The sequence below is a fragment of the Natrix helvetica genome (assembly GCF_964273705.1).
Source record: "Natrix helvetica genome assembly, chromosome: 1".
Taxonomy (NCBI): Eukaryota; Metazoa; Chordata; class Lepidosauria; order Squamata; family Natricidae; genus Natrix; species Natrix helvetica.
In genome coordinates, this window is record NC_138548.1 from 40,784,000 (window position 1) to 40,806,587 (window position 22,588).

A 22,588-nucleotide genomic window follows, 5' to 3' on the forward strand; every position below is an offset into this window, starting at 1 on the left:
TAGAATGGACACTCTGAAGACTTTTTAAAAAGTTAGAATACCCATCCCCCCCAAAAAATGTAAAAACCCTGAACATTAAAGCTGAAGGAATATTTGGTTCAAGGAGTCTTCTATTTTCTATATAAATAAATAAAAATATTGTAACCATGAATCTGCACTTTATTGGTTGATTTTTGGTTTTGGGTGCTACATCTTCATTGTCTCCCAAGAATGGAAGAAAGGGTTGAATCATCAAATCACTTATCTCGATTCCACACAGCCATAAGGCTGCAATGTTGAAAATATTTGCTTGTTGCATTTTTATCTTTTAAGACCGCGTCCACACTGCTTGTGTGAGTCCTGCTTCTCACACACACACAAACACACAAACAAACACACACACATCAGTGTTATGGGGTAGCTAGGAGAAAAATTGTGACACGGCAAAATATCAACTCACTGTCAGAAAATGGGACTGAGTCAAAGTATGAAGATCTGAAGAAGGAAATTTTGAGTTTCCAAGGTGCTTTGCAAAGTGTCTTCTCTATTGATAAGAGAGAGTACTGGGGAAAGAAAGCTATAGAAAGCTTTGCTTTTTCAGCTTTTTTTTCTCTTGCTCTTCTTTTTGGAAAATAATTAAACTAATTAAACAAAACAGATTATCCCAATATTTCTCAACCTTGGCAACTTTAAGATATTTAAGAATAAATATCAATTCTCAGAATTTCTCAGCCAGCCATGTTGAAATCCACCCATCTTGAAGTTGCTATAGTTGAGAAACACCGAATTAATCAATTGGGCTACAGTATTCCCATAAATAGCTGACTAAATTGAGCTAATTTAATTCTGTGCAAGACTTAAGTTGGTTTGGAGCTAAATATAATATTCACATCAATTCAATTACCATGTCAACATATTAGGTTGTGAGAATAGGCCAGAGTGTCACCACCAGCTTCTGATTTACTCTGTTCCTAACTTATCTTTGTTTGCTGAAAACGTGGCTATTCGATAATGGCCTGAGAAATATTTAGAGTCTGTCACACTGCTGATAGACTCCAGGTTGGTTTTGCCTATTTCCAAGTCACAGGAAATAACCATTTCTACTTTATTTGATCTTGAGTGGACCTAATTATCAATTAATAGGCCCCACACGTTAACAAGAATTCAAAGAAATTAAATCAGATTCAAAGAAGAGCAACAAAAGTAATCGGGGCTAGACTTTATATCCTATGAAAAGAGACTGAAGGGACTAGGAATGAAAAGAGGAGACCTGGGGAAATGAAAACACTCCTTTTCAAATTTGTAACAGGATGTCACACTGGAATAAAGTCAAGATCTGATTCCTATCAAATGATAAGAAAAGCCTTAAAAGTAAGATGACTTTGACAGTGGGACTTGGTGCCTAGAGATACAGTAATTATGAAGTCTCCTTCACTGGATCTGTTCAATTGCAAATTGAACAGCAATCTACCAGAGATGCTAGTTGCTTAAATATCCCCTAATTTATATGATGTTATGATCTTACTATCTGAAAAAAGCCCATGGGAAGGATTCCTGCATGATGTCTTCCTGTGGGATTTAATTGAAATCTGAGCAAGCATGCTGGCTGCAGATGGCTAGGGAAATTATTGTATAGTGAAGGATGGAACACCTACACAAAACATAGGTCAATTTGTAACTAATGTAAGTTCAAGTATGAGTGTTCCTTGAAAATGTAAATTGTTTTCTGTCAGCCTGGATGTAAAATACTCTTGACATTGCAGTAATGAAAAGCTCTGATCAATACTGCTAAACAGAATGCTAAAGAAAAAAATCTGTTCTTGGTTATGTAATTGTTACAGGAGTTATTGACAATCTATTCCCCACTAATAATGAATGCCAATATTTCATTTTAATCCCATTTACTGGTATAATTTATACTGACTTTATATACAGAGAGAGGGAGGGAGAGAGAGGGAGGGAGGGAAGGAGAGAGAGAGAGAACACTCGAATCAGTTCTTGCTGAAATAGTTTTATAATAAAATCTTTCTCAACCTGGGGGCTTCTAAAGTTATTGGAATTATTACTCTTCAATAATCATGAGAATTAGTGTGCATGACTGCTTAAGTATCCAAAGGAACTTCAGAAATAATGAAACTGGACTAAGGACAAGTGCAGGTTCAACTGTTGATATCTTAGCAATGTTTAAAAGGAGGCCAACATTTGCCTCCTATCCAGAGCTCAGTTGTATTAAACATAAGTACCAAGTTGTGAGGAAGCTATAACCATAAAATGCCTAAATACACTGAAATAATATTTTGTCAGGATATTCTTGATGTGCAATGGAAGGTAACTCTTCCATCGAGATAGCAGTGCTGTCGTGAACTCAACTTTTTCAAGAAGATCAAGAGAAATGGGGGAATGGATTTCTCAGACCCAATCAGAAAACAAATATCAAGGGATGTTACATTACAATTTACAGGAAAGTTTGTGGTATAACAAATGCTGTGGAGATATATACTGTATATAGCAGAGATTTATGACTATCCAACTGCTAGGAAAGAAAAGCCTTATTATTAAGAACCAATCGAAGATATTTGATCCTGGACAGGCCAGAGAAAATGATTGTGGTGACTTATGGTACAACAGAGCCATTGTGTACTTTCTGCAAGTGAAATACAATAACACTGTTACAGAGGCTTTTGAAATTTAGCTGTTGGTTATACCTTTTACCTGTTAACTATGTCAAGATAAGTGGGTTGGATAAACAGTTTTGTAGAAATTTCTAAATTGTGTACCTGCCTCTCAAGGAGAAAGGAGTTGTTTATCTTTGAATTATATTTATCAGTATTCAACTGGGGGGACAATTTATGTCATGTCTGTTTTGTTTTTTATGCACCTTTTGTGTAGTTTGTCTTGATTTGTTTTATATCTGTGGATTGCCACAGCTATCAAAAAGGAATTCAGCAAAGGGTCTTAATCCGTGGTGGGATTCAAAAAAAATTACTACTGGTTCTGTGGGTGTGGCATGGATTGGTGGGGGTGGCTTGGTGGGCATGGCAGGGAAAGGATACTGTAAAAACTCCATTCCCTCCCCACTCCATGGGAAGGATACTGCAAAATCCCCATTTCCTCCCGATCAGTTGGGACTCGGGAGGCAGAGAATAGATGGGGGCATAGCCAGTCAGAGGTGGTATTTACCGGTTCTCTGAACTACTCAAAATTTCCGCTACCAATTCTCTTGAACTGGTCAGACCTGCTGAATACGATCTCTGGTCTCAATTCTCTGTCCCCAAAAGCAAGGCAATGTTATTTATTTCATAATCATAATTCACTGTTCCTATAAATTGGCATCCTCCAGATGTTTTGGGAATATTCCATGTGAGCTGGGAATTCTGGGAACTTCAGTTCAAAAACAATTGGATGGGGCCAATTTAAAGAAGGCTTTCGGTGTATACATGCAGTATCCAAATATGGAGGGTTCATAGATAGAAATGCCAGGCACTTTTTGTAGTTGTTTAATATGCACATCACTCTTTCACATTATGCTATTATTATGCTGTCACACAAGGGATTGTCAATTGTCTATGCAATTCAATGCACTACCTCTGACCATTATAAGCACATTTAAAGAGACATAATTAGAAATTGTATTGAAACTTGATTTCATAGCTGAGGTGAAAACTATGACTAATCTATCTTATTATAGCTACCTCATTAATTAACGTTTTCAACACTGATTTATATGTAAGGACTCCTATAGCCAAGGTGATGGGAAATTCTGTGACAGCCTTTCAGAAGCTGATAGATCCTTTAGATGTTCTGGAGGGAACCAGTTTGAAGAAGGAATTCTAAGGAATACCCAATGTGACAAGACAGAAATAAGCAACACTAAGATGTATTTCATCTTTGCTATCATAAATATCAAATTTATAGTCCAGATTTCTTCAGCAGTATCAAGAGGATAGTCTCTGCTGAGTCATGAGTGCTAGAATATTGTTTAGCTCCTTCTAGACCAGATGGAGAAAGGAGAGAAGGAATCAAATTTTGAATGGCATCACTAGAAAATTAGCAGAGAATAGCAAGATGAAAATTTAATAAGCATTAAACCCTTGTGCTTGCTTGTTTTGCTGTTGCTTGCTTATAGATATTTCTTGATTGTTTATTAATGATGCCATTTTTCACATGTTTGTATTGAGCTTTTTATTATCGTTGTTGACCTCATTGGACCATTATCAGAGTTTGCCAGGATTAGGACAGACTATAAATCTTGCAATTTTATAACATACTCTTATTTTATAAAATAAATATTTTTCAACACGTGACCACTCAAAATTGGTGCCCCAAACCCATAATTAGAAGTACTATAATACCCTCACATGAATCTCATGAAACCTCATTTTCTTGCTTTTATACGTAGGACTAGATTTAGGAAAAAAGGAAGTAGAAAGGAGAAAGGGTAGAACCCTTGTCTTCAAGACCATATGGGCCCTTATACAGACACCATATTTCAAAGTCTCATTCACTCATTCACTCATTCACACCAGCAAAACACATACCATACTTGTACTGAACCACATCTTTCCTGACTTTTATCACATGGTTTAGATAGATATAACAAGAAAACAGATTAGAAATAGGGATAGATGTATGGTTGATTTTCTGTAGATAAGTCCTGATTTCCAAATATTTGATAATAAGAATAAATTAATACAGAAGTGAACAAACCTTGTGATATTCAAAAATGGAGCTCAGTGTATTTGTAATAGTTGTTTTTAACTAAGAAATGTTACTTGAATAAAAGAAAAATAATAAATATATTATTTAGAGTATAGAACACCAAGGACACCACAAAGGAAAAGAAAGGGGGGGGGTCATCAAAGAGGTGAGTTCTGACCTTCATTACAGCAGTTACAATCAAAATTATTGTCTCTACTTCCTCTTAAACATAAACATATTCCAGTTTGCTCCCTTATTCAATACTTTACAATCATCTAGCCTAAAACGCATCATTTTGGCTCTTTCTACTTTCAACAAAAAGTTCATTAAAGTGTCAGTATTCTGCAAAAGTACTTACTGTTTTATCATCCATTGGGTTTACTTCTATATATCTCAATTTTATACACATATTAATCTTACTGGACAACAAAATATTATCCCCTTCTGTAAACATCAGTTGTAAAGAAATACATACTTCTGGAGTTATCAATAATCTTTTTCCTTCTGTAACTTTTACTCCCTTTAGTAATAACCATTGATCTTTATTCCATAAAACGGAAGTAACAAAATAAAAGAGGCCTTCCCCCCCCACAATCCATAACATTTTAGTACTGATACTAAGCTTAATGTTTCTCTTTTCTTTCTATTTATCACTGTCCTATTATTTTTTCCCTTCTCCAATAACAAGTTGTTGTGTTAAACTGTTTTTTCTTCTTTACAGTACTCCTTTTCTTGAAAAGGCTGGTTAAAGACTATGATAAAAAAAATATTTGATTTGATATCTATTTATCTCTTTGTTTAACACAGTTACCATCAGCTTCCTTAAAAATTTAAACTAAAAATTGCAGCTAGCATCTTTTAATTCTGAAGTATAGTTAGGCTTATCCATTGTACTAAGCCACAAGAGGAGGGGGTTGGCATGACTGTGAATTCAGCCATTGTGATTTATAAACCATGATTATTCCTTCAAAAACTCAGCACTGATTATATTATTTATTCAGATGATGAAATGTTTGCAAGCAAACAACCAAGTTCAGAGAGGATCAAGGACTCCACATTTCAACCCTGAACTGCATATGCTCTCTTTATTGGTATCAAGATAATTGTGATTTATTCAACAAGCCATAAGTAAAGTCTTAGTAAGACCACATTTAGAATACTACATCCAGTTTTGTCCACTATATAAAAAGATGTAGAGAATTGAAAGAGTGCAGAAAATAGCAACTAAGATGATTAAGGGGCTGGGGACTAAAACATATGAAGAACAGTTGCAGGAATTGGGTTCGCCTTGTCTGGAGAAAAGAAGGACTAGGGGTGTCATGATAGCAACGTTCTACTATTTGAGGGGCTGTCCCAAAGAAGAGGGGGTCAACCTATTTCCCAAAGCACCAGAAGGTAAGACAAGAAACAATGTTTCGCTCACACGGAGGGAGACTCCTCCGGGTGCCGTCCACTAGGCTGTGCCAGCGGGCGACGCCTAGGGGAAGGGCCTTCTCTGTGATGGGCCCGACCCTCTGGAATGACCTTCCCCCTGACATTAGAATGACTACGGACCTCCGCTCCTTCCGTCAGAAACTCAAAACCCACCTGTTTCAGCTAGCCGGCCTGGCCTAATCCCAGCTTTCCCACCTCAGTTTTATTTTTAAATTTTTATGATTGGTTTTATGGTCTAAGTTTTTAATTTTTATAAATTCGTACAGGGGCTATTTAATCTAATTTTAGCTATGTATACTATTGTTTGTATGGTTTTTTAAAATTTATTCCTGTACACCGCCCCGAGTCCCTTCGGGGAGAGGGGGCGGTCTAGAAATCTGAAAAAATATAAATATAAATATAAAATAAATATGTATGGAAACTAATCAAGGAGAGAAGCAACATTGAACTAAGGAGAAATTTCCTAACTGTTAGAACAATTAATCAGTGGAACAGCTTGCCTTCAGAAATTGTCAATTTTATCACTGGAAGCTTTGAAGAAGAGACTGGTCAGCCACTTGTCTGGAATAGTATACGGTTTCCTGCTTGAGTAGGGGGTTGGACTAGAAGACCTTCAAGGTCCCTTCCAACTCTTCTTATTCTGTTAAATAAACTATGGGTTAATGTAATGGGTGAATCTAACCAGTTTATATTATCAGCAAATCTCAGAGTTATATTGAAAATAAATCAATTTGCAAGTCTCATGTCTGCTTATTTTCTATTAAACTCTGACACTGTGAGACAAAATTGTAAAAAATGGGGTAATTAGTGCAATGCTTCCAAGTCTGGGTAAATTATTCAAAATTGCTAAAAGTAATTTTTCTTTGGATAACAACAAGTGAATCCATTACCCAATCACAACAGGGACATCTAAATTGACTTAAAGCATTTTATCTCGTATTGGGTAGAAAGGACTTTCTGATCAGTGGTTTTGGGTAATGAGGAAAAAAGTTTAGGAAGCACTGAATTAATGAGACACATTTGAACTGATTTGCTAACCCATCGATCCTCATTATGCTGAGCAGATGCTAACTTTTTTCTATTGGTCAATCAGCATGCCTTTTCATTAGTCAACTTCATCCTGCATTCTTTTTCAATAAAGCAGTGGTGCTAATTAAACTTATTTCAATTAATTTGAATATGATCATTTTCAGATTATGTTCTAGAATGGTGTTCCAAAAAGAAATTTTATGTACCGTAGATGACTAGAGGATTAATAGGAAGAATTCACTGCAATACAGCAAACTTAAGGGTATCAGTGTATTAAGTGTACTGACACTTTTAACAGACAGAAGGGGAGAACATGAAACTTGCATAATAGTACTGAGACATTCCCCTGTGATTTACTTACGTAGATCAAACACCTGCTTATTTCAGAGTACACTGGAAGCCTATTTAGTTTTATTTCATTCTTTGCATTTATATAAGAGAATTTTTCTACATGCATTAAGAAACTTAACTATATAAGATTTACGCTTTATATTTTGTATTTATAGTGGACTGATATTTTATGTCTTTAATTTTGTACTGAGGAAGGGATACCCAACTAGCAAAGTAAGCACTGCATTCATTTTGCTCTACCCAGAACTGGAAAAATGACTTTCCTCTTGAACCACGAAACACTCCATGTGTAGTTAGTAGAACCTATCCAACCTTGGTTGACTTCTGGGTTTGATTTATTCAGTATTTAGATGGGAATCCCTAGCAAACCCCAGACTTTAGGGTGGATTGATTTTTCTTGTGTTGAATTGCATTGTCTTATCTTGATTCTGGAAAAGACTCCTGCGAGTCCCTTGGACTGCAGAGTGACTGCTCTTTAGAAGGCCAAATCCTGAAGATAAAATTCAAATACTTTAGCCATCTAAAGTACCACCCTGAGAAGGAAGGACTCACTGGAGAAGAGCCTAATGCTGGGAAAGATTGAGGGCAAAAGAAGAAGGGGACGACAGAGAATGAGGTGGCTGGATGGAGTCACCAAAGCAGTAGGTGTGAGCTTGAATGGACTCCAGAGGATGGTAGAGGACAGGAAAGCCTGGAACATTGTCCATGGGATTGCGATGAGTCAGAAACGACTTTGCAACTGACAACAACAATCTTGATCTCGCATGGTCTTGAATGGTCTTAACCTAGAATTGTCCCAAGAGGAAGGGGAAGTTTTTTCCTTTATTGTCCACACACATTGGTCACATATTGTCCATACATTGTTCACACACCTAGCAAAGATTGGGACAAAGCATATATTTTGAAATGATATGAAAGAACTTCCTTCTTAAGTAGAGTGTAACAACCCTTGTTCTTGAGTAATAAGAACCTTACTGATCAGGTCAAAGTCCTATCTAACCCAGCCTTCCTCAAATGGCTTTATGACTATGGATGGTGAGAACTGCATTTAACACTCTTCTCCATAGGAACTGCTGGAAAGCTGCCCATTAAACTTTTTTGAGGGGAGAACAGGAGCTGAACTCTAAAAAGGAAGTCTTTTCACAGCCCTTGGAGAAAGTTATTTGTCCTGGATACAATGAAGATAAATATAATTTGGCTATTCTTTTAAAATTATTTCTTTGTTTTTCATTCTTGTTCCTCAACAGACTATTTCATCTTATTTTCTGGAAATTCCACCAAAACTCCTCTCACTATTTTTGCTTCCCAGTAATTTATATTCCAAAGGGACGTGGTGGCTCAGTGGCTAAGACCCTGAGCTTGTCGATCAGGCAGGTCAGCGGTTCAAATCCCTAGCACCGCGTAACGAAGTGAGCTCCTGTTACTTGTCCCAGCTTCTGCCAACCTAGCAGTTCAAAAGTGCATAAAAATGCAAGGAGAAAAATAGGGACCACTTTGGTGGGAAGGTAACAGCGTTCTGTGCACCTTCAGTGTTTAATCATGCCGGCCACATAACCACAGAGACGTCTTTGGACAGCGCTAGCTCTTCAGCTTTGAAACGGAGATGAGCACCACCCCCTAGAGTCGGGAACGACTAGCACATATGTGCGAGGGAACCTTTACCATTACCTTTTTTAATTTATATTCCAAGACATACTTGCTTTAAAAGCAAGAAAACTGTACTCAATCAAACCAAGAATGCTGTCGTTCTATACCTTCTTCCCACTGTGCCTTAACCAGTACTTCTTGGACACCCAAGTGCAGGACATTAATGTAATAGCATTCTCCAAATTATGTTCCCATCTGATTCCCAACATATAATTGCTAGGAGCCCTTAATAATCATTCTTGACTTTGTTTCATTCCTTTTAGAAGCCACATGGATTGGTGTCCATCACCACTTCTTGGAAAATCAAATTTGACAGACAAATGGTGAATGAATGAATGAATGAATGAATGAATGAATGAATGAATGAATGAAAGTAAAGAAAGAAAGAAAGAGAAAGAAAGAAAGAAAAAGAAAGAAAGAGAAAGAAAGAAAGAAAGAAAGAGAAAGAAAGAAAGAAAAATCAATCAATGTCCTTTTTGGCTGTCTCCATCTTTAGCTTCGTTGAATATCTCTGGATTCTAGATTTTAGAGATAGAGAAGAATATTTATTGGTATCCACATTCTCCATGATGTGCATATGTAATATGGAATGTAAATGTTGTATGAGCCACAGTGGCACAGTGGTTAGAGTGCAGTACTGCAGGCTACTTCTGCTGACTGCCAGCTGACTGCAATTTGGCAATTCAAATCTCACCAGGCTCAAGGTTGCCTCAGCCTTCCATCCTTCCAAGGTGGGTAAAATGAGGACCCAGATTGTTGGGGGAAATATGACTCTGTAAACCCGCTTAGAGGGGGCTGTAAAGCACTGTAAAGTAGTATATAAGTCTAAGTGTGATTGCTATTCCATGGAGATTAATAATTGCTCTTAACAGCTTTTCTTTCATGATTTATTATTTTCTCCTGATCTACTTATTCCTAACATGGAATGACATATAGGTTCCTTTTGCCTTAGGAAAGGTAAGCAAGTAGATATCTTTGGAGAGACACAATAACACTATACCTAATGTTGAAAACTCTGCATCATTAAATTATTCTGCGTGAGTTTCAGGAGAGATCAAAATAAATGCCATTTCATACAGCATACTTCTTTAATGGGAATTAATGTCTAATGCTATTCCAGAAAAAATTATTTTGTATGTTTTCTTTCAAGTCCACTTTGATTTGAATAATGGGTGGAGCGTGGTGTTGATTCACTAGCTGTATGGGCCCAAGGGATGTGTTTCATGGTGCAATCATCTCCCCTGAAGTCTGCAACATTCTAGACTTACATTCCAGTTAAATTCCAATGACTATTAAGGGAGAATTACCCTTTGAGCTTTTTTAAGTTGGGAAATGCAAGCAAACAGGGAAATTTTCACATGATGGAAAGGTGCATAATAAAAACAGCATCCCCAGGTGCATTCCAGTCATTAAGGGCACTCAAAAGACCATCAAGAGGACTTGAGAGTACATTCTCAAGCACATAGAAAGGTAGAAAAACAGGAATCTCTTCCTTAGAAGAAGAAAAAATACTCAGCAATGTGATGCAGATTCTGATCCAGCATTAGGCCAAGTCATGAAAAAAACTTCCTTGTATGTATACTTGTATGTTTGTCCTCGACTTACAGCCATTCATTTAGTGACCGTTCAAAGTAACAACAATGCTGAAAAAAGTGTCTTATGACTGTTTTTCATGATTATGACAACTGGCAGCATCCCATAGTCATGTGATCAAAATTCAGTTACTTGGCAATTGACTCATATTTATGATGGTTGAAGTGTCTCGGGGATCATGGGAACACCTTCCATGACCTTCTGACAAGCAAAATCAATGGGGAAGCCAGATTCGCTTAACAACTACGTTGTTAACTTAACAACTGCAGTGATTCACTTCACAACTGTGTCAGGAAAGGTCATAAAATGGAGCAAAACTCACTTAACAAATGTCTCACTTAGCAACAGAAATTTTGGGCTCAATAGTCATAAATAGAGGACTAGCTATATATATAATCTCCAGTATCAGAGATCTCTCATGCTGAGTTGCTGTGGTAAAGGACTAGAACAGTCTGCCTTGCTTCTGGACTTCCTATTAAGCATGCCCAATAGCCATTGGCGGTCTACCATAAGAGCAGAATGCTGTTCTTAAGGCTCCATCTTAAATTATAAGACTATTTCTTGATTTTTCACTTGGTGGAACTCAGCATTCTATGTTCATTTGTTGGTTTACTTACTCAATGAGCTGTCTCCAAGATGAGTTATGAAGCTGATCAGCCTTAAATAATGCAAGCACTACATGTCATGAAGGGGATAAATCAAAGACAAGAGTTTATTTTCTTTATAAGTTATTAGAAAAATAGCTAAAATGTTTTTCATTAACAGTATCGAGGATTATCTAGCGAGCAATAAAAAGTGTGTCTTTGTTTATGAGACAAACCGTAAAGGTATTAGGATGATGAATGAACTTGCTCACATTATTATTTCACTGTAACCTACCATTATTCCCACAAGCCACTTTAAAAAGAGAGAGAAATGATGCATGGTCTGCCATTGCTCCATAGAGGAGAATCAAGCCTTCACAGAACACTTATGCTTTGATATTCATGGAATTATGGATGTATCCAAGATGATCGCCTAATTTGGCAAGTTACATTGTGCCTCAGATGTTAGCTTGGGAAATGTTGCATAGATGTTATTTCATGATGGCAAAGTTTTCTTCGTGCCTCCACTGTGTCATAGTTGAAATGCATGCTGTCCTATCATTACTTAGTGCTTTCTACCCTTCCCGTTCTGGTCACTGATCTTACGGAATACAATGGAGGAACAGAAAATTGTGCAAGCAATTCTTGGCTTATGACCGTAATTGATCCTGACAATTGCGGTCGTAAGTCGTGGGAGTTGTAATGGTGGGTCATCACATTACTAATCCAATTTTTTTGCAGCAGTCATAAAGTGAACACTGTAGTCTTTAATCGAATGCTGGAGATGTTAAACCCATTGTTCACTACAGGCTGTTTTTAGCAGGAAACCAAAAGTAAACACTAGTTTCCACAAAAAAGTTGCAGATCATGGTCATGTGATTGCAGCATACAGAAAATGGTCATAAATGTGGGGCACTAGCTTAGCAGCCACAATACAGTCACATGACAGCAGGGAGGCAGCCATGGGAATATCAAAACGGGGTAGTAACTACGGTACTTAGTACTAACACAAGCAAAGCAAAAAAATTGCCTCTGTTGCTTGGATCTCATAAGCAGCTGCCATTTTCTAAGTCAGCACTTCCTTGATCATGCTGGACAGCCACAAACTCTTTTGTTGCTGGGTTTCATGGGTTGCTGGATTGAAACGATTTGCAGCTGTGCTCAGAAAAAGACTTACGCTTGTGGATTATGCTATGCGGTCCGGCAATGGAGCCACCCTGACTTCCAGAGGTCTTTGAAAGGTAAATTAGCAAATTACTGATCAAGATATTGAAGAGAATGTGGAACCCAGTGGGGTGGCAAAACAGGCTTGGTGGCTTTTGGGATCTCGTAGGGCAGGATGAGAGGGAAATAGGCAAGGGGATGCGCTGCAGCATCTCTGCAGTTGATCCCAAGAGGGAATGACCACAGGGGCGCTGTAACAGCTGTAACTTTGAAAAGGATTGTAAGTAGCTTTGAGGCGGGGTCCTATTGTAATTTCAAATGGTCACTAAATGAACGCCTTATAAGTCAAGGATTACCTGTGTAATATTTTGATAGCACTGCATCTACTGTATTCAGAATTATAGTTCCACCCTGAAAACATACAGATCTAATAGAAAAGAGAAACAGAATAACAGAGTTGGAAGGGACCTTGGAGGTCTTCTAGTCCAACCCCCTGTTTAGGCAGGAAACCCTACACCACTTCAGACAAATGTTTATCCAACATCATCTTAAAAAGCATTTTATAACTTATGGAGGCAAGTTGTTCCACTGGTTAATTGTTCTAACTTAATTCTAGGTTGCTTCTCTCCTTGATTAGTTTCCATTGTTCTGCCCTCAGGTGCCTTGGAAAATAGTTTGACTCCCTCTTCTTTGTGGCAGCCCCTGAGATATTGGAACACTGCTATCATGTCTCCCCTGGTCCTTCTTTCTCTTAAACTAAACATACCCAGTTCCTGCAACCGTTCTTCATATGTTTCAGTCTCCAGTCCCCTAATCATCTTTGTTGCTCTTCTCTGCACTCTTTCTAGAGTCTCCACATCTTTTCTACATCGTGGTGACCAAAACTGGATGCAGTATTCCAAGTGTGGCCTTACCAAGGCATTATAAAGTGGTATTAACACTTCACGTGATCTTGATTCTATCCATCTGTTGATGCAGATCTAATAATACATGTATTGGATCTGCATTACATGGTTTGGCCTAGTTGTAAGACACCACCTCTGAGGATATTTTCCAAATAAATCTTTGTCTTTAAAAGATCATCTTCCTTTATGAGCCTCAGAGTAAACAGCTGGATTTATATAGGTTTAATCTTATCCCAACGAATCCCCTGTAGATTCCAATAAGAAAATATAATGTTCAAATCAAATACTTTCTAATTGAACAGTCTAATTAAGAGATGTGTAAAATCATCATTGTAGAAACATGTTGTTCTTGCCAATAGGACAAAAGAAAACTTTATTTAACCAAAATATGGATAAAAATGCACTTCTAGTGGTACATCCCAGAAGTATTTTAAATTAAATAATCCCTATAAAGCAACTTGGCTTCTATAATTGGTTTTTCATATAGTAAGCGTAATACTATAAGTTAAGAAAAAAGGAAATTTAAAAAGCAGACAAGCTAAATATGCATGTTGTAGGAATATAGATTTTACCCTTGGGGCTGCAAGTAGCCGGAATTATCCTAGAATATGCAAAGTTTAATAATAAAATGCCTTTCGGTAGTGATTAGGCATATATTATACATTAATTTCTGGACCCGATTGCACATCGGGCGTATTCTTTCCTTTGCTCATTTTTACTAATATAAGATCATGCAAGGACCTGATCTTATTTCTGAAACCTGCCATCTGAATTAAAAATCCTAGTAACTCAAGCTAAAATGCTGAAAATTGGGGGGAGGGGGGGATAAAAGCATATTTTTATTATTAATTTATAGCTTTGTCAATCTCCCTTCTGTCATTTCCCATATTGGCCGTAAGAGTAAAAATTTAGTCGTATCATACAATGGAAGGGACGGTGTGATTGACATAATCATAAAACAAAATAAATGGGAAAAGTAGCAATTGTTTCATAGCAAATACTTCTATGTTACAAGAGGAAGTCCTAGGGTATTGGTCAAACACAGGTTCTGAACGAAGAAAGCATTTTTAGAGGGATTTTTTTCTGATGAGATTGAAACTTTGTGTGCAGAGGCAAAATTGTTTAGAACAGGGGTGTCCAAACTTGGGAACTTTAAGACTTGTGGACTTCAACTCCCAGAATTCCCCAGCCAGCGCTGGCTGGGGAATTCTGGGAGTTGAAGTCCACAAGTCTTAAAGTTCCCAAGTTTGGACACCCCTGGTTTAGAAGTTCTAGAGGTAGGACAGAAAAGAATGGCTTTCAGTTAAAAAGAACTAGATCTTGGTTGGAGATCAGGAAAAAAAGATCACATGGTTTTCAAGAGCTGTTCAACAGGGGAATAGATTACCACAGGAAATGGTGAGCATCCTTTTCGTGGAAGTGTTTAATAGACACTGGATAATGTATTCATGCATTGCACATGGGCTTGATAACATGGCCCTTTCTAATCTGTCGAATTTTATGGTTTTGTAGTATCCCAACCCAAAAACATATTTCATGGGGAAAAACCCAGAGAAAAGGTTCAGAACTGGAATTAATTTGTCATTCTGGAATTCAGTGGTCAGTTCACTTCAAAGATTGAGAGTCTTTAGGCATCTTAGCTTTGTAATTGATTCAATTTTTGCTCCATTTTTCCATCCCAAGGATGTGCAAAGCAAAAGGAGCCCGCCTCTCCCACCTTACAGTAATATAGCTAAATGTAAATAATACTTAACTGAAAACAGCAAGTAAAATAATTACTGGTTCATTTCCAAACGTTTGGCTGAAAAGGAAGGTCCTTTCCTAAGGAAAGATCTGTGGATGTGGCTGAAAACATCCCACTCAGTTTATATGATTGTTTTTGTCTGGTTTGCTTCTTTATCAATCCTCAAACTTTTGTCTTTTTGTGCTCTGGACAATGCAGAATCTTGGCCAGTGCTGGAATAACATTGGTAGTCCCAGGGGAACATTATTGTTGGTCCTATAGTGGAAGGAAGCGTACCTTTGGCCTGTCTTGGCAGATTAAAAATGTGCATTGTTGCAAGCTGTCACATTTCAAGCATTACAAGTTGTTTATCCTCATTTATCCTTTTTCACTTTACTGTATGTTTATATCTTGTTTACCTACCGAGAGTCCAGCAATTACAGCAGCACACACGTTTGCCTAAATCAATAAATCTTTCAGGATTCTCAGCTTTATGATCTTCCAGATGTGCAGGCAAATATGCATCCTAATATTGCTCACTGACTCAGCACGTTTCTTTGATCTGAGAACAGAGTGCTCTCTGAAATGTTTTGCAATTGCAAAGATTCTTCATTCAAATTCTTAACAATTTCAGCTTGTAGAATTGTGAAAGGGGCAGAGGGATCTGCTTATGAAAGGGGGAAAAAACAAACAAGAAACAAACAATTTGAGACAAATCCCAAGGCCTGTATAAACAGATGTAGTTTGTTTGGTTAAATGAAACATATTAGCTTGTTATCCAAAGTAAAAAATAAATGATGCTTTTATATAGAAGGCATGTTGAATAAATTATATTTGAGTCTATGCACAACTATAATGATGTTGAAGGATAACAGCCTGATTCTTTTCACATATTTTTTTCCAAACTGTGGCTCATTGTTATGCAGACTTCTTGCTTAACAACAACAAAAAATATTATTGGGCTTGGAAAATGCAAACTCTGAATTTTCCCTTTCCTCGTTCATCAATTTTCAGCAGGTCAGCATATAACAGGATGGAGAATAATCTTTGACTCTATATTAACTATTTGTAATGATAATATAGGACAGGGGTATCAAACCGAACTTCATTGAGGGCCGCTTCAGTTTTGTGTTTGATCTTGGGGGGGTGGACGTGGCCAGCTCAACATCACTCATGTTGGGGACACCTGTGGTGGTCCGAGCGCTCTGCCAGCACTCTCCCAAGCTGTTTTCGCCCGTGATAGCCTCCTGCAACCCTCTGCCAGCGAAAACACGACCTTCCCATGCTCTGTTTTCACTGGCAGAGGCACTGCAGGTTGATCCTTCGCTGTTTCCAGGGAGGCTCCGCAGGCCAGATCCAAGCTCCCTGTGGGCCTGATCCAGCCCCCGGGCCTTGAGTTTGACACCCCTGATATAGGAAGTCTAAGATCTGCAGTGAAAATGACCGAGGTTTTCCAGCCCCTGGTACATGAAGGTAGACCTATCAAGGACTATGAAATGTGAGCGCTAATTCAAACAGCCATAATCAGAAGTGCTATTCTTTTCCAAACCCCAAAATTAAATGCTAGATTTTATTGAATAGAGTTTCCCATCTTTCCTACTCACTAGCCACATTGGCAGGAATGATCAGCCATCCTCATATTTGTTATATTAACTGTAGACCAAATGTCATTGTCTAGGGATAGTAACTGATTTTTCTCCATTTAGTTTGGAATGGGTTTAACAAAATATGTTTTCTACCTCTTTCCCAAGAAACATAGATAATCCAGACCTCTACTTCAAACTTAATCTGCCATTTTAGTGGATTGAAAAAATACTAATTCAGTTTGTTCCTGTTTCACATGCATTGCACTTAAACCAGTGGTGGGTTGCAGGCGGTACGCCCCGGTACGAGCGTATCAGAGCTAGCCCAGAGCACCAGATATCATTCCGGTATGGTGCTCCAGAGGGCCCACTCGCCCACCCAAGCTCCTTACTGGTCTTTTGAGTCTTCTGCGCTTCCGCGCATGGCGCATACAGGACCTAAGCAACACTCCGCTGAGCAGCTGGAGCATTGTGGAGGCGCTAAGACTGTGCGCGTCCATGTGGACACTGCCGGGTCTGTTCCAACCGTACCAGTTGGAACGGGATCCGAAACCCACCACTGACTTAAATCCATACCTTTCTATTTCTCTGCAAATTTTTAAGAAGATATGTTTTTTTTTAATCTATGCCATTTCTTTTTAAATAAATGTTCCTTCAAGACAATTCAAGGGATGGCTTAATTCATTAATACTGCATTTACTTTTGAAACAGCAACAAGAAAATACTATTGTTTCTACTTGAATAGAAACTGGAAGTATTCAAAATCAGCTAGAAGCAAAGAGATGAGATTTCCCGTAACTCTCAGAAGCATTGTCCATTTGCCCTTGCATCTGTATAATAATGAACAGGTTTTTGAGTCATTTTGGGGAGGAATGATCAGGTGTCCAATACACACATTGGTGTGGAAGATTTAGCGGCAAGCCTTAACAGCCGATAACATCTCCCTCGACATCATTGCTACCATTCAGGCATCATGCAGAAGCTCTACTAACTGCATTTATGATGCCACGTGACGGACTTTTGCTCTGTGGTGTTCCAATCAGACTGTTGACCCACTTAGGGCATCCATTCTGCAGATATTGGACTTCCTGCAGAGGGGGCTTGATCAGGGACTTACCCCTAACACGGTACACTGACAGGTGGCCGCTCTGGCCTCTGTTCTGGATGGCCTGGCATCCGAACATCTGCCTTCTCACCCCTTGATCCGGAGATTTCTCCATGGAGCCTCCAACCTGCGTCCCCCTGCCATACATAGATATCCGACTTGGGACTTACCTCGTGTCCTAGAGGCTTTAACCTCCATGCCCTTTGAACTTATGAGATCCACTTCTTTGAAACTGTTGTCCTTTAAAACGCTGTTTTTGGTGGCTGTAACCTCAGCCAGACATATTTCTGATTTGGCTGCTCTTTCAGTCAGGCATGACTTGTGCATGTTCCATCCAGACTGAGTTGTCTTAAGGCTGGACCCGACATTCATACCGAAGGTCAATAGCTGTTTCCACCGAGGTCAGGAGTTGACCTTACCTGATTTCTGTCCGTCTCCCCGTCACGAGAGGGAGCACAAGTGGCACACTCTTGATGTACGTCGTGCCCTCAAGATCTACATCGACTGCACCGCCTCATTCCGCCACTCAGAAGTTCTCTTCATCTCCTTTCGCCAGGCCTCCTTGGGTACCAAGGCTTCATCATCTAGTCTGGGGTGCTGGATAAGAGCCTGTATTAAACTGTCTTATGAACTTCAATCCATACAGGTCCCTGCAAACATTACAGCTCACTCTACACGCAGCGCTGCGACATCTGCGGCTTGGTCCACTCAAGTCACCTTGGAATAAGTCTGCCGGGTGGCCACCTGCGCATCTCCCACAGTCTTCATACGTCATTACAAGTTGGACAAGTACGCATTGGCTGACAAAACTTTTGGGCGCAGGGTGCTACAACAAGTCCTTGTGCCCTAACGGGCCTTTTTTACAATTTCCCACCCTAGTGGACAGCCCAGTCTTTGGTACGTCCCAGTCTGGCTGCTGTCTCTACGATAACAGGAAAATGGGCGTTGGTTCTTACCTGATACGCTCATTTTCTGGTAGAGTAGAGAAAGCAGCCAGCCCCGCCCTGGTATGGGTCACGCAAGGGAATTCTTTGTGCGGAGGAGAGAGATACAGTAACTATGGACTTTCACTTTTTGCTCACAATTCTCACTTGAGTCTACAGTTTTCCTTCATCTGAAACTGGGGAGGAGCCAAAAGGGCCCGATGACATCATAAGTGTAGACTCAGTCCGATTGGTTAATGGACAGAGCATACCCAGTCTGGCTGCTATCTCTACTCTACCAGAAAATGAGCGTATCAGGTAAGAACCAACGCGCATTCTCATTTCAGTTCACATAGCAAAGTTATCAATCTATGATATAACAAAGGGATTCATTTTTCAATTACTGGTACCACTTGTTGCAGAGCCTGATACTGATTTGTTCTGTGGGGAAATGACTGGCCCGAAATTCAGTTGGCTTCTGTGCCTAGGAAAGGACTAAAACTTGGGTCTCCCCACCATGCTAGCTCTCACCAAAGATGAATGGATGGATGGATATGCTAAAATACACCATAGTTGCATTAGGTATAACTTCATTGCTACAAAAATGTTGGAAAAGGCATAATAATAATTATATGTGAAACTGCCAGGGACCAGAAATACCATCTATTTTTAAATCTTCATATTCTTACTTGCTGGAAGTCTTGCTGGAAAAGCCATAGCTCAGCATTATAGAAAAGGGTTAAGTAACCTAATTTGGATAGTTGGAAAATTTTGCATTTTAAGAATGGCATGGACTCTTTTGCAGCACAAATGCCGTGGTGCTTGGACATTCAGAAAACGGTTGCCTTTTCCAGGAATCAAACCGGTGAAGAAGCTGTCAGCTACCACCTTGAACCATCAAGGGCACTTCCTCTCATCCCTCAGTTTAGTCTCTGTTTTTATGGACAAGAATATATATCCTTCTAAAGTATTTCGTAGCTGGTGCTCTTACTAGATTTTCTAAGATTGTTTGGTTTAGAAATATTTTTTTGCTTCAAAGCATCGGCAGAGCGTTGCAGTTTTTGTTCTGGTGCATGCCACATTTACATTTGAATTTTTGACTCAATTCAAAGACTCTTTAAAGAATAATAAAGTCAAGACAAACACTTGGAGCTTGTTGGGGATCAGTTATTTTTTTTCTTGAAGCAATGTACTAAAGGACCTATGTAACATCCTTGACATCATTAGATAAAAGAACCCATCAGAAAGTGATAGAAGATACTTCTCTGGGTCTGTGAATTTGACCAGCCACCTCCAAGCCAAATATGAGGTGGATGAAAAAATAGTTTGAACATGTATACACGTATATGCATACATACATGTGTGTTAGGTTTCTTTTTTTTTTAACAGTTTATTTATACATTTTCATTTAAAATACGTGTTTCGTGAACAGTGTATATTGTCTGAGTCAATTTGCTTACATAATAATATTTATCTCGTTCCTAATTTCTATCTCTATTATCCAACTATTTATAAAATAAATCCCATGTTCAAAAATACTCTGTATCTTCTTTTTCTTTTATCTTTATCCATTTCTGCACAATCCAATATTTTTTTTAATTGCATCTTCTTCTCTCAGAGTTTCTTCATTTTTCCAATACTGTGCAAATACAATCCTGGCTGCTCTCAAAACATGTAATATTAAATACAAATTCCCCTATCATACTTTTCTGGTGTTACACCTAAAAATATATTTCTAGCTTATAATATATATGTAGCTTTAACATTTTTTTCTAACCGTATATGTATTTTTCTCCAATATTTCTTTGCTTTCATACATGCCCACCACGTATGACAGTACATGTGTGTTATGTTTCTGTGAGGAAATTATATCAAAGAGTGGCGGGGTTCAGCCAGTTCGCACCACTTTGGGAGAACCAGTTGTTAACTTTCTGTTAACAGTTTGGTGAACTGGTATTTGGAAGAAATCATTAGGGCAGAGAACCGGTTGTTAAATTATTTGAATCCCACCACTGATATCAAGCAGATACAGGAAGCATGGCACAAAATGATTTGTCTTTGTAATCTTCACTAATGCAAATATTTTTATCAACTTGGTCCCCACAGGTTATCCCTTCAACTTAGCAGTCCACAAGTGAGATGATGATCTTACACAAACAAATACAATACATGAAAAAGGCATGCAGAAGTTCAGCAAAAAGCAGAAAGAAGGATTAAATATGCATATTTGTTCTGAGATTGAGTAGATGTTTATCAATGAGCCACCTGCTATAAACAGAACTTATCCTCCCTGGGTGAGTGCCGGGAAGCTTTGATTTAAAAACAATCTTGCATTTGTATTTGCACAAAGTACAAAAAGCAAATAGGAATTTGAGGCAGAACTGGTAGCTTGAATTATGCCTCGTATTCTGAATGATACCAGGGTTGATGATTAATTACACAGCTGTATGTAGTCCTTCTTTTTTCACTCTAAAAGGAAAAAGAGCAACTATATTTTAAATTTATGGATTGAGCTTACCTGACCAAGATTCCTTGGAGAAGGAGGCCTGGACTATCACATCTGCGTGGCCATCTTATCTACTAGTCTTCTGAATGTCCCAAAGCAGTGGTGGGATTCAAAATTTTTTACTACCTGTTCTGTGGGTGTGGCTTTGTGGGCGTGGTGTGGCTTTTTGGGCATGGCAGGGGAAGGATATTGCAAAATCCCCATTCCCTCCCCACCCCACTAACCTGCTTTCCAGCTCCGTTCTCCTGTTCAGGGCAACAAAAGAAGATCAGCTGGGAGGATGGTAGGCAGCGGGGGGCGGGGCCAGCCTATTTGCCAGTTCTCCGAACTATTCAAAATTTCCGCTACCAGTTCTCCAGAACCTGTCAGAACTGGCTGAATTCCACCTCTGTCCCAAAGGTGCTTTTTTTTTAAAGGCAACCAAGCTTTTTATATTTTCCTTGAAGAAGTTTCACTTCTCCTCCAAGGCGTTTCTTCAGCTCTGATTGAATCGTGGAGAATGGAAGGATTTATATTCCTCGCCGTCATTTGGTTGTTAGCACTCTTTCTGAAAGTCGTTGAGGCCATTTGGAGGTTTATCTGTGCCCTCAGGGTCACCTGAATAGTGCACATGGGTGTGGAACCTTCTTGGAACTGCTAAAAGAAGTGTGTTGTAAACAGGAGATCAATGGTGCTGTATTCCTCCCCTTCGGGCAAGAAAGAGCTGTTCAATTTTAACATAGATGGCCTCTTTGATCCCTCTGTCCTCTCTGTCCGGAATGTAGATATATATTTTGGAAGTCCCTTCCAAAAATTTTCTTTCATCAAGTCATGGAAAAGCTCTTGTCCACTTTAACCTGCATATTCAGGTTACATGGTTATTAACCTGTATTATGTTACATGGTTATTCCTAACTTTAGAGCAGAGCCTTTTATAGTTGTGGTCAACAATGTGGCCTTCTTTGTTAACATAACATGACAGTTGGGAAAAATGTTTATCTAAATTATAGTGATTATTTTTCATTTTTGTGTGGTACTGGAAATCCCTGATATATGTTATTGTGTACCTGCTGAAGTGTTGTTAATAATAATAATAATAGCAATATAGCCCAATACATCTAAAAGTAAGGCAAAAAGCTTTGGAATGAAGGGTTAGAAAAGAGGAGAAATTTTCCGCAAATACTCATAAGAGACAGATACTTTACATGCTTACCACTTCCTTCTGTTGTGACAAATTCCAGGGTATTTTAGTAATATTTAAACTTCTGTCCTATGCATATTTATTTGAAAATAAGAGATAGGCAAAAAGTGAGTGAATCACTTTCTTCCTGAATTCAATCTAAAATGCAGATATTATTCAAATTCACATTTTTTCCAAAATTGTTG

General features: G+C 38.6%; 1 protein-coding gene across 6 annotated transcripts in view; it reads left to right on the plus strand.

Moving 5' to 3' along the window:
• Positions 1–22,588, plus strand: part of BEGAIN (brain enriched guanylate kinase associated) — a 178,158-nt gene that overhangs the window by 120,168 nt on the left and 35,402 nt on the right. The window lies entirely within an intron of this gene.